The 17,326-nt window shown below is 38.3% G+C and overlaps 2 non-coding genes across 2 annotated transcripts; both read right to left on the bottom strand.

Annotated features, from left to right (window-relative positions):
- Positions 1 to 13,486: 13,486 nt before the first annotated feature.
- LOC145677557 (5S ribosomal RNA) lies at positions 13,487 to 13,605 on the bottom strand. The gene has a single exon (XR_014129865.1). It is a non-coding gene; the product is annotated as a 5S ribosomal RNA (ribosomal RNA).
- Positions 13,606 to 13,782: 177 nt separating this feature from the next.
- LOC145677564 (5S ribosomal RNA) lies at positions 13,783 to 13,901 on the bottom strand. Its single transcript, XR_014129872.1, has one exon. It is a non-coding gene; the product is annotated as a 5S ribosomal RNA (ribosomal RNA).
- Positions 13,902 to 17,326: the final 3,425 nt, after the last annotated feature.

Genomic DNA, 17,326 nt, shown 5'->3' with positions numbered 1-17,326 from the left:
ATTTCCTGTTAAAGACCTCTACCTCTGATTGTATTTTTTGCACATATTCTTATTGTTTTCAGACAACATTTCTAAAAGCGTAATTTATCGTCAGCAAGAAAAGAAAAGGAAAGCCTCGGATAGTGGAATGTGTACTGTATATATATATATATATATATATATATATATATATATATATATACGTATTAGTATATAGTTTTATTTTATACGTCTCCTATTATTACACAATGTGCAGATATTGTCAAAGCGCAAGTAAATATGTATAACTCCCCGTTCTGCACTTAATAACTTGAAAGAAGTTCGGGGAAGGTAGTGTAACAGAAAGTGCAAACAGAAATGAGGGTTTAAAGGCATTTAATATTATTCCGTAGTAGTATGATTTTTTGTAAAAAAAAAAATATATATATATATATATATATATATCTAAACATACATATTCAATGATATAGTAAGAGGTTAGCAGCACTGATAGAACTGCAGAAAGTACAAAACCGTTAATAAGAAAGAGAGAGAGATGGTGGCCGCTTTTGTGCTTTTCATTGGCTAATTCCGAATTGCGCGCGAATACGTACGAGATTTCTTTCTTTTTCCTCTTCGCAGCCCAGATGTTGCCAATTAGAAGTTTTTAGTACTACATTTGTATGAAAATGTTGCCTTTAAGAAATGTGGTTTGCATACAGAGAAAAGAGCAAAATGAATATTTACCTTAGTGGGCATGAAAAAAGACGAAACATTTTGCAAGATGGACACACGAACTTCCTTAATGCAGGCGTTCAGTACATTATTGTAAAGAAAAAAACACTAAAAAGAATTACTTCAATATCCCTAGCAACATTCAACAATTCATAGAGAAAAATCTTTATTTTGAGAACAATGGAAAACTATGTAATTGTAGATAACTACTAAATTTAATGATTAAGGAAAACGTTTAGGCCCGGCCCTTCAGAAAGAAAGTGCACAGAATATTCTCTCATGGAAGCAATTGCAAAATCAACATTTTGTTTGCAGTTATAATTAGAGGATCTATATACAGGGTGTTCGAAAAAGAATGTATCCTCTTGAAAGAAAATATTCTCTGGGCCCCTAATCCTTTATATACCGAAAGGAAGTTTGTATAGCATTTTTTCTTACCTTCGTTAGAAGAATTGAAAGTGACTACTATCGTGACACGGGAGATATTTAATCGATAGTCGAATTACTCACATACTCGAATGAACACGTCTCTTGTAAGGAGAGGAAAGGCTTCTGTGATCCGCTATCGCAGCTGTGTCATATCTGCAGAGAATGTTAGGACACAAACGTGATCTTTGAGAGCCTCGTGAAAAGAAGTCGCATAGTATCATGTGTGGAGACATCGGGGCCATCTGAAGAACGCTTCATCATTAGGACCAAGGGCGAGTTACGAAACACTCTGGGATATATTTATTAACATAACTTCTCGTCATTCTGCAAGTGTGGTGGAGCTCCATCCTATTGGAAAAGGAAACCTCGGGAGCCCTCTTCATGTGTAGGTATCGTTCACATCTGAAGCATGTGAAGATAGATTACTGTACTATCGTGTACCTAAAATCATTTTCTACGAATACGAACATGTCTACACTGAAGGCAGTGCAGCTCTTTTTCTCTTTTTTTTGGTCATGTATTGTAACGCGGGGCAATGCACACAATAACATGTAATGTTGTGTATCATCATAAAGGGCCAGGGCGATGATTGGATCTTGATGGACGTGGAGAACTGATAGGTGATGTGAGTGGTATTGTGATCTATGGTTGTATGTTTACTGATGAATGCATAAGGAGAGGTGAAGGGGTTGCCTTTTTTTTTATGTCGATCGGGAGGGAAGCGATTGGGAAACTTTTGACTTTGTTTTTCAACCGAATATATTGATTGAATAGGTCGCCGACAATTTTACGGGGCGTCACGTCGTTGCCTTTTTCATGTCGATCGCGAGCGAAGCGAGCGTTTTTTTTTTTTTTTTTTTTTTTTTTTTTTTTTTTTTTACCGACAATATGTATTGAATCGGTTGCCAACACCTTTAGGGGCGCGTCACGTCCTTCTTTCTGTGCTGATCGCGAGCGAAGCGAGCGCGAAATTTTTGACTTTTTTTTTTTTTTTTTTTTTTTTTTTTACCCACAATATTTATTCAATCGGTCGCCAACACTTTTAGGGGTGCGTCACGTCCTCTTTTCTCTGCTGATCGCGAGCGAAGCGAGCGCGAAATTTTGACCTTTTTTTCTCTTTTTAATTCTTTTTTTTCTTTAAGAAAAAATATTGATTTCATAGGTCGCGAACATTTTTACGGGATGCAACATCGTTTATTTGTTTTTCCAACCGTCTTTCTGTCTTGAGCCCCCGCCAAGTTAACTTTATGGTGGACAAAAACTATGTGCGGTGGGTTACCGCGGGGTTCTCCCGTTTCCTCCCACTTTCTTCATTCCACCACCATTTCAATCATTTCTCATAATCAGCGCCTCTTTTAGCCTAAGCGGCATAACGTGGGACGTAAAACAAAGATTTCCTTTAGTTGCTTTCTGTCTTGATTACGAGCGCGAAATTTTTTACTTTTTTTTTCTTTCTTTTGATATTATTCATTTAATAGGACGGCAACACCTTTACGGGCCGCCGCGTCGTCGTTTACACTTCTTCAGCCCATATTCTTTCTGCTTGTTCGTTTTCCGGCATCTTGTTATCACCGCCCGCGGCAATGCCTATGTCTTTCATCGCTTTTTGAAGCAAATCTTTAATAAATATGCACTCTCACATTTGTACTAATATGCATACCACAGTGGATAGACTGTAACTAGGAAAGCAGAAGCCTGCATATCATATTATTTAACAGTTGAAAGTGAACTGTCATTTTAAGTTTGATTTTGATCAGATGAGTGCAGTTCAACTCGTCGACAATTGTGAAGATTCTCGAGGTTAGGGACCATCCATTTTGTGCTTTGTAATGAAAATGGCTGCAGCCAAACTTCTCTGATCTGAATGAAACTTGGCATGATGATACATCTTGACCTGCTCTACAAGTTTATTTAGTATTTTCCGTTGCGCAGGCTTTTGCTTCTCCAGGTTCTCCCATGGAACTGAGAAACGTATTCAGTCGAACTTCTGCGGTAAGTCAGTATATCATCCTGAGAAGTTTGATCGAGATAGCAGAGGTTCGACTATTCGTTTTTCAATTCCATGTGATATTACAACACGGTGAACTAAATTTATATAGAAACACTTTGATTTTGTTTTGTTTTTTGCTAGCATTAAACTGAGAAAATGTTATTCAATAGACAGAGAACACCACTCAAAGAAAAGTACATCATAAGAATATATATATGGTTGCTGTGGTTCTCGGTTTAATTTGCTAGTTAAGAAACTTGCTCTAAATAAGTACATCTTACAGGTGAAAAACTAAGCCAGGCGATAGAATTAAATATAAAGTTATACACTTTTATTTTACGTTTACTAGTGTTGGGTTACTACTGTAAAATAAGTCAGTATATATGAAAGATAACTGTATTAGGTACTATTTTCCACCGGCGGTGTATTCTTGCATAGTGTACTTAATGTTTACAAGCGGGGCGCTACTAGTATGGATGCATGACAAGTGCTATTGAAACTCGAAAACTAACTGGTTTCCACTACCCTTGCTTATACGTATACCCGCGTCGCCTTCGCTCCTGTTCACTTTGGACGCACATTCTTGCTATCGCTCAGGCCCCCAGCTTTCTCCTGTTTTGGCTCCCTTAAATAGTATTCGTGCTTTTTATTGGCCACCTGGCAAAGCACTTGTAATGATTTTACACCAGTAACTCTAAAATACATGTGTATTACTTTATTTAATTCTGTCGTCTGCAGAATTTTTTTTTTTTTCGTACAAATATGCCTTTTCATGCAGAACACTGAATTTTGCCTGTAAATTTTTGAGAATATGCTGTGACGAAACTTGAGCACCGTTCTTCTTTTCTTTCTTATCACGAGTCTTCTTTAGCCTAATGAGCACAATCATCACACGATAACGACTATTCTTTTCATTTAACTTGTAAACAAGTTGAACTAATAATAATAATTGATGTACAAAGGAGAAGTGTCCTACATATTTGAGGTAAAAAATAAAATAAATATACTTCTACTTCATCCGTGTTTACAAAGTTAAATGTTATCGATTTACAAAAAATGGTCACCTATCCACACACTGACCAGGCTCGACACTGCTTGACCATACATATTAAAACATCGGTCCCACTGAATACACAAGTAGTAAGCACATTCACATAAAAATAATTAGGATTACAGTATATAAAATGCGTTAATTAAAATAGCAAATGCCTTACCTTATCACAGGCGATCCAAAGCCACTGCACATCATCTGCTACGCACACTATATTCCTCCAATATTTCACTCACTTCCTATATCACGCAACAGAAAATATTAATAAAATTCACTTAGCAACATTTTCATTTTTAATCAACAATACGTATAACAATTAAGAATAAAATTAATTGTGAGCACATTGTTATAATTAGAATACTGTTTTTATTCGTTTACAAATATGGGATTAATATAGAGCTGGCAGCAACAATATATACAACTCATCCTGTATGTATCGTAAATCCTAACTTGAGAAGACATCTCTGACGCAAACAATGAGACAAGAAATCAAATACTATATCCGACACATTTGGGGTTTATTGAACTTCAATGTTGGAAGATACCACCTTGTCGGTAGTACAAATGTAATATCCTTACAACACGCGGAACTTTTGCCAGGCATATCTAGGAATTTGGGAAGATTAATTGATATCCTTAATGTGCAATGTATGATTATGACGCATTGTTATGTACACGCAGACGGAACCAGGACAATCTATAGATGACATTTGCACTGTGTTTGGACAATTTGTTCGCAGAAAATAACCGTTTTTGTCTATGAATACTTGAGAACATGGAAGGTATGAGATATACATTTTATGCGCAAATATTATAATACAAATCATTGTTAGTTTGGTGGATGCGTGAAAGAAAGAAAAGGAGTAGATTTTTGCAGACGTCCGGATATAAAGCGAGAACTGAGAATACGCATCTATAACATCTATTTTCTTTGTGTTAATGATATCGATGAACTAAACGGGGAAACTAAAATACAACTGTTTGCAGTATAATTCGAAGTATAGTCAAGTGCAGAGGCGTACTCACGGGGTGTCCACCGGGTGCGGACTCCTCGCAAAAGTTCCTAAGTGAACATACATTTGCAGACTTTCTCATTAAATGTAGTTATTAACAGGGAAAATATTGATGTATCATCAATATAAATCTGATCTTACACTTCATCTGTACTCTGTCTGTATCATGTTTTTGTGAAAAAGTAAGTGGAATATTTATCGTGTTTTCGAATGCAGAATAATAGTATATAGACATAGTGGCTTGTAGTATTGGAACCTTGCCCCCCGAAGCTTGGATCCCTTAGAAGAAAAAAAAATGCATGCGCGCCTGGTGAAATGGTTAACGAATTCAGTTCACTCGATGAATCGACAGATAGTAATACACATTTCGACAGATCGACAGCATTCGACAGATACAGACATATGAAAGTAGCACAAGAATTAGGCGAAAGTCCGTGCGTTTCCTCAATTCACGTAGGAAACAACAGAAAATATCAACTACCATAAAATAATCCGTATATATATTTAATTTATTTGGAATAAAATAAATATAGAAACAACCTGTTCATACATAACTACGGTAAGTGCGTTAATTGCTAACGTAAGAACAAATATGAAACAAGGCACAAAATAAAAAAGAAAAATAAAGTTAAAGGGAATAAATATTTAGGCTTGATTGTCATTCGTATTAAGAAGCTGGGTAATAAAATGTTAAAATCTACAGAAAATTATGAAATTAAATCAGGATTTGAAATAAAAGTCTATACATTGGAAGTAGGCCAGGGAGTTTGCAAGGCAGATGTGTGCGACACGCGTTACTTTATAGATTCCCTTCATTGAACTATAGTAAGCAGTACGAAGATGGTACTTTGCGTATAATCACAGGAAGGATTGAAGTTAATTACCATGGTAATATAATTATTTATTGATAAGTATTTCCATGTTAAATTATGAAAATTATAAGCACAAGGAGGGTGAAAAAGTAGTGTGACCGACTTAGCAATGACTGAAACATAAAATAGAAAAGCGAATAAAAACAAATGCCTTTTGAGTTATGTGGAATAAAGTTTCTTCTAGCCAGTAAGGAAGAATAGGATCTGGTGCATTCATTGAATACCTGAAAAAAATCGTTTATCAAAATAGAAGGAAACACACTTATCGTTGTGGCAACTACGAACTTCTGTTTACCTCAGCCCGCCTCAGCAAGTGCTTTCTATCCGGTCCGCGCTCCGTAACCAAACTCAACGCTGCCTGCTAGCGAAAATTTCATTCTTCAGTATCGTTGAGTTTATTGCAGAAAGCAATGGCAGATACGGCATCAGCACCTGCAGCCCCGGCACAGGCTTCTCCTAAGAAGTCTGCAAAGCCTAAGAAACCAAAAACAACACCTTCTCATCCAAGAACATCAGAAATGGTGAACAACGCCATCAAGAATTTGAAGGAAAGGGGAGGAAGTTCACTGCAAGCTATTAAGAAATACATCTCTCAGAACTACAAAGTGGATGCCGAGAAGCTTGCTCCATTTATCAAGAAATACTTGAGAAGTGCAGTTGCTTCTGGGTCTTTGGTTCAGACCAAGGGAAAAGGTGCATCTGGATCGTTTAAGCTTAGTGCTTCATCGCTGAAGGAGAAGCCTGAAGGTGGATCTTCAACCAAGGCGAAACGATCAGCATCAAAGGAGAAGAAGCCTGCGAAAAAGCCAGCAGCTAAACGTCCCAAGAAGACTGGTGAAAAGAAAAAGGCTGCTGCTCCCAAACCTAAGAAATCACCATCTAAAGTGAAGAAGGCAAAAACTCCCAAGAAGCCAAAGGCCCCGAAGCCAAAGAAGGCTACAGCAAAACCGAAAAGTGCTAAGAAGGCTGCACCAAAGAAGAAGTAAATGTGTCAGTAAATCATCTGACATTTTAAAACGGCTCTTTTTAGAGCCATCAAATACTTTGAGAAGAGTAAAATTGTGCTTTTCCTATCATTATCACATGTTCATTCATAGCAATGTATAGTATACACGCAAGGGACTTTGAGTTTTCTTTTTAACCGAAGCACTTCTTGATGTAAGTGCTTTATAACAGAGGGGAATTGAGGGTGGGGAAAGAAAGCTTTCACGGGTGTCAAGAATGGTGTACTCGAAAAAAAATGGGGAACACATTACGTAATGTCAATTTGTGATCACTTACTTTTTCCTTGTTCCTATCTTCAAGTAGCGAAACAGTACAGAAAACGCACTTAATGCATTTGTTAGAAAAACTTTTGCAGGCTGACTGGGTTCGATTCTCGGTGGGAGCTCAAATGTTTCGCATTGCACGTTAATAAGTAGGTCCACGTTTGAAACAGCCTTGCTGCTGAAAGGGACACTAAACTAAAATCAACTCTTTTCAAGGCTGGGGTGAAAGAAATGTTCGAACTTATTACAACTCGTGAAAGTGAAGTAGACTATGTTTCAATTTAACGTCGTACTATTATGATTTTTATGATAAAGGAGACGGGTGATTACGCCTAATGAATGATGGAAATACTGGTGTAATGAGAAAGTGTTAGGAAAAGGGAACACGCTAATAACCACGGATACCGTCTTATAATTCGTAATATTGCTATAAAGAAAAATAGTAACACCAGCAGAAATGTAGGTGTACAATTGAACTGATGTTAAGTACAAACAGACACTTAAAGAAAGTTTAGTTTAACGTTTGCATTCAACAGCAGCGACCTCTGACAAAATAATATTACTTTTGCTACCTTGGAAGAAGTACATATTTCGCCTGCGAGTTCTATCAGATTAATAACGTTGAGAAGGGCAAACGTGGTTGAATCGAAGTTAAGTTATGCAACATATGGCAAAATCGAACCCTTGACCACATAAAACGAAGATAATCAATCGGTAAACATAGGGGAAAACTAAAGAATATACTTGAAAGATAGGATGATATACGAAACGACAGGAAAACGAAGGTAGATGTATTAACTATGCAACATACGGCGTGAGAATTTAAAAAAAAAAGATAACAAGTATGGACAAGATCCTTGTTAGGATAACAGCATCTCTAAGTAGTGTATTGGTCCTAAAAAGGACCGTTTTTGAACTCAGTGCCAGAACTTCAAACTTAAGCACGTTCCCCACGGATGCGGCGAGCAAGCTGAATGTCCTTAGGCATGATTGTGACTCTCTTTGCGTGAATAGCACACAAGTTGGTGTCTTCGAAAAGCCCTACAAGGTAAGCTTCACTTGCCTCCTGTAAAGCCATGACAGCTGAGCTTTGGAAGCGAAGATCTGTCTTGAAATCTTGTGCAATTTCTCGGACGAGTCGTTGGAAGGGCAGCTTGCGGATGAGCAATTCAGTGCTCTTCTGGTAACGACGAATTTCTCGGAGAGCCACAGTACCAGGCCTGTAACGATGGGGCTTTTTCACTCCACCGGTAGCTGGAGCACTCTTTCTTGCAGCTTTGGTGGCAAGCTGCTTTCGAGGAGCTTTGCCTCCAGTAGATTTCCTAGCTGTCTGCTTGGTACGTGCCATTGCAACTGTCACGACTTGTTTCAAATAATTGCGCGCCTCAAAGTCAAAGTCAAAGTCAAAGTCTGTTTTCCCAGAATGGGAGGGACGTCTAGCCAGTAGGGCTACTTTGTCCATGGTGTTATTTGTGTTTTGTTTGTGGTGCTAATCAGAGGGCCTAGGAATTGGGTATGTGAAAAGGAGTTGGGATTAAAGGTATCGGATTTCTACTGGAAGCTAGCGTTGTTTATTTATCTTTCTTCTTGATCTTCCCTGTGGAACAGCTTGGCCGTAATCCAGTGTTGAGGCGCTCGTAAGCTCCGCCATTGAGTCCAAAAACTTTTTTTTTTTTTTTTTTTTTTTTTTTTTTAATATATATATATGGTTTGGTTTAGTTTTTAGCGATGTTTGCTAGTGTTTCGATAATGGTTTTGGGGTTTTCTGTATTTGGTATTGTTGCGTAGTGTTCTTTGAAGAAATTTGATTCAATCAATCTATTGGCGAACTTTCTGTTTAGATACGATATGAACTCGTTGAGCTTTTTGAGTTTATATATTTGATATGCCTCATCTGTCTGTGTTTCTCCCATCGTTATTCTTATCCAGTACCTTTCCGTACGTTTCAGTCTTTCGACGTCTTGGTTAGTGAAGAGTGGGGAGCCGTAGGTGAGATTAGATCTTATAATCGTTTTGTAGATTCTTGAGTTAACCTGAGCTGAGTTGTTGGCGTTTTTCAGAATTGGTTTAAGTAAATGCATAATTTTAATTGCCTTACTTTTTAGTTTCTTAGTATGTTGGTGTAGACTCAGTCTGTTGTTGAACGTGATTCCTAGGTAGGTGGCATTGTTTTGAGGCTTGATCCGTACGTTGTTGACTTTAATGGTTCTGTTTTTATTTTTCCTGGTGCCTTTGGCTGTTGGGTATAATATGAGTAGCTGAGTCTTGGCAGAGTTCATCTCCAGATGCCACTCTTTACACCACTTGGAGAAACTGTCTGCTTGTTTTTCTAGCTTAGTTAGAATGTTCTTGGTGATGCGGGATGTGGTCCAGTAGGCCGTGTCATCTGCGTATAATGCCAGCTGAGTGTTATCGTTTTTTGGAGTGTCGTTAACATACACGATGTATAAGAGTGGTGCAAGAGTGGATCCCTGAGGAACGCCTCTCTCTATGGGAATGGGGTTCGACAGCTTATCTTGGAATTTAAGTCTTGTTTCCCGGTTTTTAAGGAAGAAGTAGATCCATCGTATTATTGTTGTTGGGAGGTTGAGGTTTGTCAGCTTATACAAGAGCCCCTCGTGCCACACAGTGTCAAATGCACTGCTCAGGTCAAAGAACATGGCTCCTAATTTGTACTTCCGTTTGAAGGCTTCCTGAGCGTCATTGAATATTCTTATGGTGTGCTGGATTGTGTTATATGTTGGCCTGAATCCTGCCTGGTGCTTATTGAGTTGTTTACTCTCGGCCATGTATTGGTGGATCCTGTTTACTATTATCTTCTCTATGAGCTTAGAGAAGGTGGGTGTGAGAGTAGTCAAGTTATATAAAGAGCAAAACCGTTAAATCAAGCTATTTCTCATTGGATAAAGTCAGTCGAAAAGGACAGTTCTCATTGGCTTAGACACGTTTTGTGTTTTTCCTCCGTGCTTTCCCTGCATGATCGAAGGAACAAAACCACGAGTCTTGGGCTGCTTGGGCTTGTATTTCTCGTGTGTGGTGAGCGAAGCAGTAACATATCGAAATGACAGGACGTGGAAAAGGAGGCAAGGGTCTTGGCAAAGGAGGTGCCAAGCGCCACCGTAAAGTTCTTCGTGACAACATCCAGGGTATCACCAAACCCGCTATTAGGCGTCTTGCTCGCCGTGGTGGTGTGAAGCGTATCTCTGGTCTCATTTATGAAGAGACCCGAGGAGTATTGAAAGTATTCCTGGAGAACGTAATCAGAGATGCTGTTACATACACAGAACACGCCAAGAGGAAGACAGTGACAGCTATGGATGTTGTGTATGCCTTGAAGAGGCAAGGAAGAACCCTGTACGGTTTCGGAGGTTAAGTTGGGGTTCCTCCTATTTTGGATATAAAATTGGCATAAACGGCTCTTTTCAGAGCCAACAAATTTATATAAAGGGAAAGATTTACTTTGTGCGATTTTCTGTTAGATTATAAGAATTCGTGTAACTACATTAAAGCCTTTTGATGCACACTAAATTACAGACGTAGAGAGATTAATTTGAGAAAATCATACGTTTTTTTTTACATTATGTACGTTCATGTATACGTATTCATATCATGTAGCAGTATTAATGCTGGAGAAGGGGTTCTGGTTGGAAATTGGCGATTTGTTGGAAGTAGCGAGCATGAGAGATGCGAAACGCAAGTCGGAATTTCTGTTCTGACAGTAGGATGTACGTATAGAGGCTTATACAACTTCTATACTGTGCTGTGAGGGGCGAATAATGCGTTAGAAACCTGAATCTTGTCCTTTATCTTGTTTACGTGGTCTTGGGTTCGATTTCTTTCTTTTGCGGTAGTGTCTATTGTGATTTACATGTAAATTAATGACACTTCGTAGCGGGTTACTAAAATAAAGAGTAATACAAATATGAGATGTAGGTTAATGCATTGTATACTTCACATTATTTACTAAAGAAAGGCAGTAGTTACAAGAAACCTAGGCTCGCTCGTTGGGCACAGTAGCAAATGAGTTCTGAGATCAGAGAATAAGAGTAGTTGCGTATTACAAACCATATACATATAACACATATCACACAAATATGAATATCGACCTTGCAAAGAATAAATCGTACTTAAGTGTGCATTTAATGTCATTACTATGTTGCAAAAGAAATTTAGGAAAGTTTTCTGATCCGCTCTGTTCATGATGTCATTGGGGCATAGTAATGAACAATAATAAATGTCGAGAACATATTGAACAGAGTAATTTCAGCCAAGCCAACGCAAGAGAGAAACATGAGTGCTTTAAGAATGTTGGAAATTCCTTTGTCTAGCATGAAGTACATGAGAATATGTGGTATGAGGTTTTCTTCCATTGCTGAGAATCTGGGCTCGACTGTCCTGTCCTCTGGGTAATATGAGCCCGATGTACGCAAATATCAAAAAAATGTAGCTAGCGACAATACAAAAGGTAATGATCTTATAATTAATAATGTAGTGGGAACTAAGCACATCGCTGTTTGGAGTATTCTAAAGTTAGTGTGACTTCCTATGGGCTTCAATTACGATCGACGACTACACATATACTAATTAATCGAATAGCAGCGAGAATTTCGAATGAAACTAAGCAACTATCTCAGACACTTTTGATGAGTCTGTATATCGAAAACAATTCATTTCAATCGTAAATCTCCTCTATAAAGGGGTTTGTGGCCCTCATAAGGGCCGATTTGTATGAGATATAGGTCTTACATTTATGCCTTCTTCTCAGTTTTCTTGGGCAGAAGTACAGCTTGAATGTTGGGCAAAACACCACCCTGAGCGATTGTAACTCCAGACAACAACTTGTTTAATTCCTCGTCGTTACGGATAGCTAACTGCAGATGACGTGGAATAATCCTAGTCTTCTTGTTGTCACGAGCAGCGTTGCCTGCCAACTCAAGAACTTCAGCTGCCAGGTATTCCATGACTGCAGCCAAATACACGGGAGCGCCAGCACCAACTCGTTCGGCATAGTTACCCTTTCGCAAAAGACGATGGATTCTGCCTACTGGGAATTGAAGGCCAGCCCTGCTGGAGCGGGACTTGCTCTTTCCCTTGACTTTTCCACCTTTGCCGCGACCAGACATTGTTCAATATTCTTTCGTAATAAGATGAGAGGAAAAATTGCGGCCTCCCATGAATCAAGTCAGTTTTGTTACTACTTCAAGCGTGCACCCGAGTGCATCAAATGAAAAGCAAGGCAGTTGGCGCGAATTGAAACACGTACTGTAATTTAAATGAAGTCGATAAATCGGCGGACACATCTAATTTTGCTGAACGAGTGAGTCATCATGCCACCAAAAACTAGCGGAAAGGCTGCAAAGAAGGCTGGTAAAGCCCAAAAGAATATCTCCAAGGGAGATAAGAAGAAGAAGAGGAGGAGGAAGGAGAGCTATGCCATTTACATCTACAAAGTTTTGAAGCAAGTGCATCCTGACACTGGCATATCTAGCAAAGCTATGAGTATCATGAACAGCTTTGTTAATGACATCTTCGAGCGTATTGCTGCTGAAGCTTCTCGTTTGGCCCATTACAATAAGCGGTCAACTATCACCAGCCGGGAAATCCAAACAGCTGTGCGCCTTCTTTTGCCTGGTGAACTTGCCAAGCACGCTGTAAGTGAGGGTACGAAGGCTGTTACCAAGTACACAAGCTCTAAGTAAAAATCTTCTTCAAGATTTTTCATTTCAAACGGTCCTTGTCAGGACCAACACATTATTCGAAAGAGTTAAATCACGAAATTTGCTTCATTCTGTTATGTAGAAACACGTTGAAATCCAATTTCTATATGCTGTTAGTAAAAAAGTAAAGCACATAGCGGAGATGTGTCGTGCTTGTATACGAAAGGCATTTACTCGCCGGAGATCTACACTTAGTCATAATAATTTACTTTTAAAAAGTGGTAATACATTCCGTGTTAAGTATAGTAGTAGGTGCACACGGATCGGAAATCAGGTTATTTTAATGTGCCGTGCAAATAAACAGGCTGTTAGTGTAAGAAATAGTGGGTATAACGCTTAGAATATCGATTAATCGCTATGAAATAATGTTGATAAATTATCTCTTGAAAGTACTATAAAATTAATGTTTCTAGTATTTTCGTACTTGAAGGATAATGAAATTTGAAAAAGAGATGCCAACAGCACCTGGTGTTCCCAGGCGGTCACCCATCCAAGTACTGACCAGGCCCGATGCTGCTTGACTTCGGTGATCGGACGAGAACCGGTATATTCAGCATGGTATGGCCGTTGGCGAATGCATATGGCTTCGAGTGAGTTATTGTAGCTACGTAGGTTTGTCGGTGAATACTCAAAAAGACCAGCGCGTGGAAAGCGTTGCTAATTGTTTTAAGTAATGCATGATTACGAAATTATCGTGGTGAACGATGTGAGAATATTCGTCTTTGTGAAAAACAAAATTAGAAAAAGTATACCAACAGCACCTGGTGTTCCCAGGCGGTCACCCATCCAAGTACTGACCAGGCCCGATGCTGCTTGACTTCGGTGATCGGACGAGAACCGGTATATTCAGCATGGTATGGCCGTTGGCAACTACCTTTTCTTCAATGTCCTGTTAAGGAAGTATGTTTTAAGTAAGAATTGACATTATTAACTATAAAGGCAAGCATATTAACGTCGTTAACATTACTTGGAATATACTAATATTCGAATAAATATTTGAATGTTCGAATGATGAGTGATTCGGATGTTCATAGTGCCACTGTGTCCTATCGAGTTTACTATCACGAACCACGTATGAAATTGTATATAAATAAATAAAAATAAATCCTTTATTAAGTATTGATTACAGGAAAAAGGCAAACTTACATTCTTTAATGTACACAATGAAATGTATGAAAGATATTTTTAAGATATGTTTCACTTACCCTTTATAACGCAAGGTAGTTTTCAGTGTAGCATTCTCTTCAGCTGCGAGATAACGTAAGGCAGATGATCATTCAGTCGTGAAGCACTAAAATGTAATATACATTTTAACTATTATCGATAAGAATTATTTACTGCAGGGATGCAAATAAAGTGAGGCAAATTAGTAAATAAAAACCGATACTGTAACTGATAATATAATTAGTTGTATCTGTATTAGTTGTATATACAGTAATCGCACGATTATCCGCGGAGTTGGATGTTGGCATAATCGCGCATAATCAGCAGTATGAGCAGAAAAGGGAAATGAAATGAAATATTTAGATTTACGTCGCATACTTATACCGGTTACGCTAAAGGAGACGGTGATGATGAGTACTGAATGAAGAAAGTGGGAGGAAACGGGAGAAACCCGAGAAAACCCATGAGCACGGTCTTTATGCACGACAAAGTTCACACGGCACGAGCTGGGATTGAATCAGGGACCCCAAGCACCGGAGGCCAAAAAACGGACAAAAAGTCTTTCGTGCAACTTTCGTTTTCGGTAAAAAGTTTACACATAATTTAGAAAGAGTAGTTTTCTGGTCTTTTTATTTCACAAGTTGGTTCATGTCTATATTTTTTACATGCATAAAAAATTTTTCAACTCCCTTGCTTATTTCCTGTTAAAGACCTCTACCTCTGATTGTATTTTTTGCACATATTCTTATTGTTTTCAGACAACATTTCTAAAAGCGTAATTTATCGTCAGCAAGAAAAGAAAAGGAAAGCCTCGGATAGTGGAATGTGTACTGTATATATATATATATATATATATATATATATATATATATATACGTATTAGTATATAGTTTTATTTTATACGTCTCCTATTATTACACAATGTGCAGATATTGTCAAAGCGCAAGTAAATATGTATAACTCCCCGTTCTGCACTTAATAACTTGAAAGAAGTTCGGGGAAGGTAGTGTAACAGAAAGTGCAAACAGAAATGAGGGTTTAAAGGCATTTAATATTATTCCGTAGTAGTATGATTTTTTGTAAAAAAAAAAATATATATATATATATATATATCTAAACATACATATTCAATGATATAGTAAGAGGTTAGCAGCACTGATAGAACTGCAGAAAGTACAAAACCGTTAATAAGAAAGAGAGAGAGATGGTGGCCGCTTTTGTGCTTTTCATTGGCTAATTCCGAATTGCGCGCGAATACGTACGAGATTTCTTTCTTTTTCCTCTTCGCAGCCCAGATGTTGCCAATTAGAAGTTTTTAGTACTACATTTGTATGAAAATGTTGCCTTTAAGAAATGTGGTTTGCATACAGAGAAAAGAGCAAAATGAATATTTACCTTAGTGGGCATGAAAAAAGACGAAACATTTTGCAAGATGGACACACGAACTTCCTTAATGCAGGCGTTCAGTACATTATTGTAAAGAAAAAAACACTAAAAAGAATTACTTCAATATCCCTAGCAACATTCAACAATTCATAGAGAAAAATCTTTATTTTGAGAACAATGGAAAACTATGTAATTGTAGATAACTACTAAATTTAATGATTAAGGAAAACGTTTAGGCCCGGCCCTTCAGAAAGAAAGTGCACAGAATATTCTCTCATGGAAGCAATTGCAAAATCAACATTTTGTTTGCAGTTATAATTAGAGGATCTATATACAGGGTGTTCGAAAAAGAATGTATCCTCTTGAAAGAAAATATTCTCTGGGCCCCTAATCCTTTATATACCGAAAGGAAGTTTGTATAGCATTTTTTCTTACCTTCGTTAGAAGAATTGAAAGTGACTACTATCGTGACACGGGAGATATTTAATCGATAGTCGAATTACTCACATACTCGAATGAACACGTCTCTTGTAAGGAGAGGAAAGGCTTCTGTGATCCGCTATCGCAGCTGTGTCATATCTGCAGAGAATGTTAGGACACAAACGTGATCTTTGAGAGCCTCGTGAAAAGAAGTCGCATAGTATCATGTGTGGAGACATCGGGGCCATCTGAAGAACGCTTCATCATTAGGACCAAGGGCGAGTTACGAAACACTCTGGGATATATTTATTAACATAACTTCTCGTCATTCTGCAAGTGTGGTGGAGCTCCATCCTATTGGAAAAGGAAACCTCGGGAGCCCTCTTCATGTGTAGGTATCGTTCACATCTGAAGCATGTGAAGATAGATTACTGTACTATCGTGTACCTAAAATCATTTTCTACGAATACGAACATGTCTACACTGAAGGCAGTGCAGCTCTTTTTCTCTTTTTTTTGGTCATGTATTGTAACGCGGGGCAATGCACACAATAACATGTAATGTTGTGTATCATCATAAAGGGCCAGGGCGATGATTGGATCTTGATGGACGTGGAGAACTGATAGGTGATGTGAGTGGTATTGTGATCTATGGTTGTATGTTTACTGATGAATGCATAAGGAGAGGTGAAGGGGTTGCCTTTTTTTTTATGTCGATCGGGAGGGAAGCGATTGGGAAACTTTTGACTTTGTTTTTCAACCGAATATATTGATTGAATAGGTCGCCGACAATTTTACGGGGCGTCACGTCGTTGCCTTTTTCATGTCGATCGCGAGCGAAGCGAGCGTTTTTTTTTTTTTTTTTTTTTTTTTTTTTTTTTTTTTTACCGACAATATGTATTGAATCGGTTGCCAACACCTTTAGGGGCGCGTCACGTCCTTCTTTCTGTGCTGATCGCGAGCGAAGCGAGCGCGAAATTTTTGACTTTTTTTTTTTTTTTTTTTTTTTTTTTTACCCACAATATTTATTCAATCGGTCGCCAACACTTTTAGGGGTGCGTCACGTCCTCTTTTCTCTGCTGATCGCGAGCGAAGCGAGCGCGAAATTTTGACCTTTTTTTCTCTTTTTAATTCTTTTTTTTCTTTAAGAAAAAATATTGATTTCATAGGTCGCGAACATTTTTACGGGATGCAACATCGTTTATTTGTTTTTCCAACCGTCTTTCTGTCTTGAGCCCCCGCCAAGTTAACTTTATGGTGGACAAAAACTATGTGCGGTGGGTTACCGCGGGGTTCTCCCGTTTCCTCCCACTTTCTTCATTCC

Source organism: Thermobia domestica, unplaced genomic scaffold (genome assembly GCF_964235325.1).
Source record: "Thermobia domestica unplaced genomic scaffold, izTheDome1.hap1.1 HAP1_SCAFFOLD_1039, whole genome shotgun sequence".
NCBI classification, from domain to species: Eukaryota; Metazoa; Arthropoda; class Insecta; order Zygentoma; family Lepismatidae; genus Thermobia; species Thermobia domestica.
This window is presented reverse-complemented; position numbering and strand designations above follow the sequence as displayed.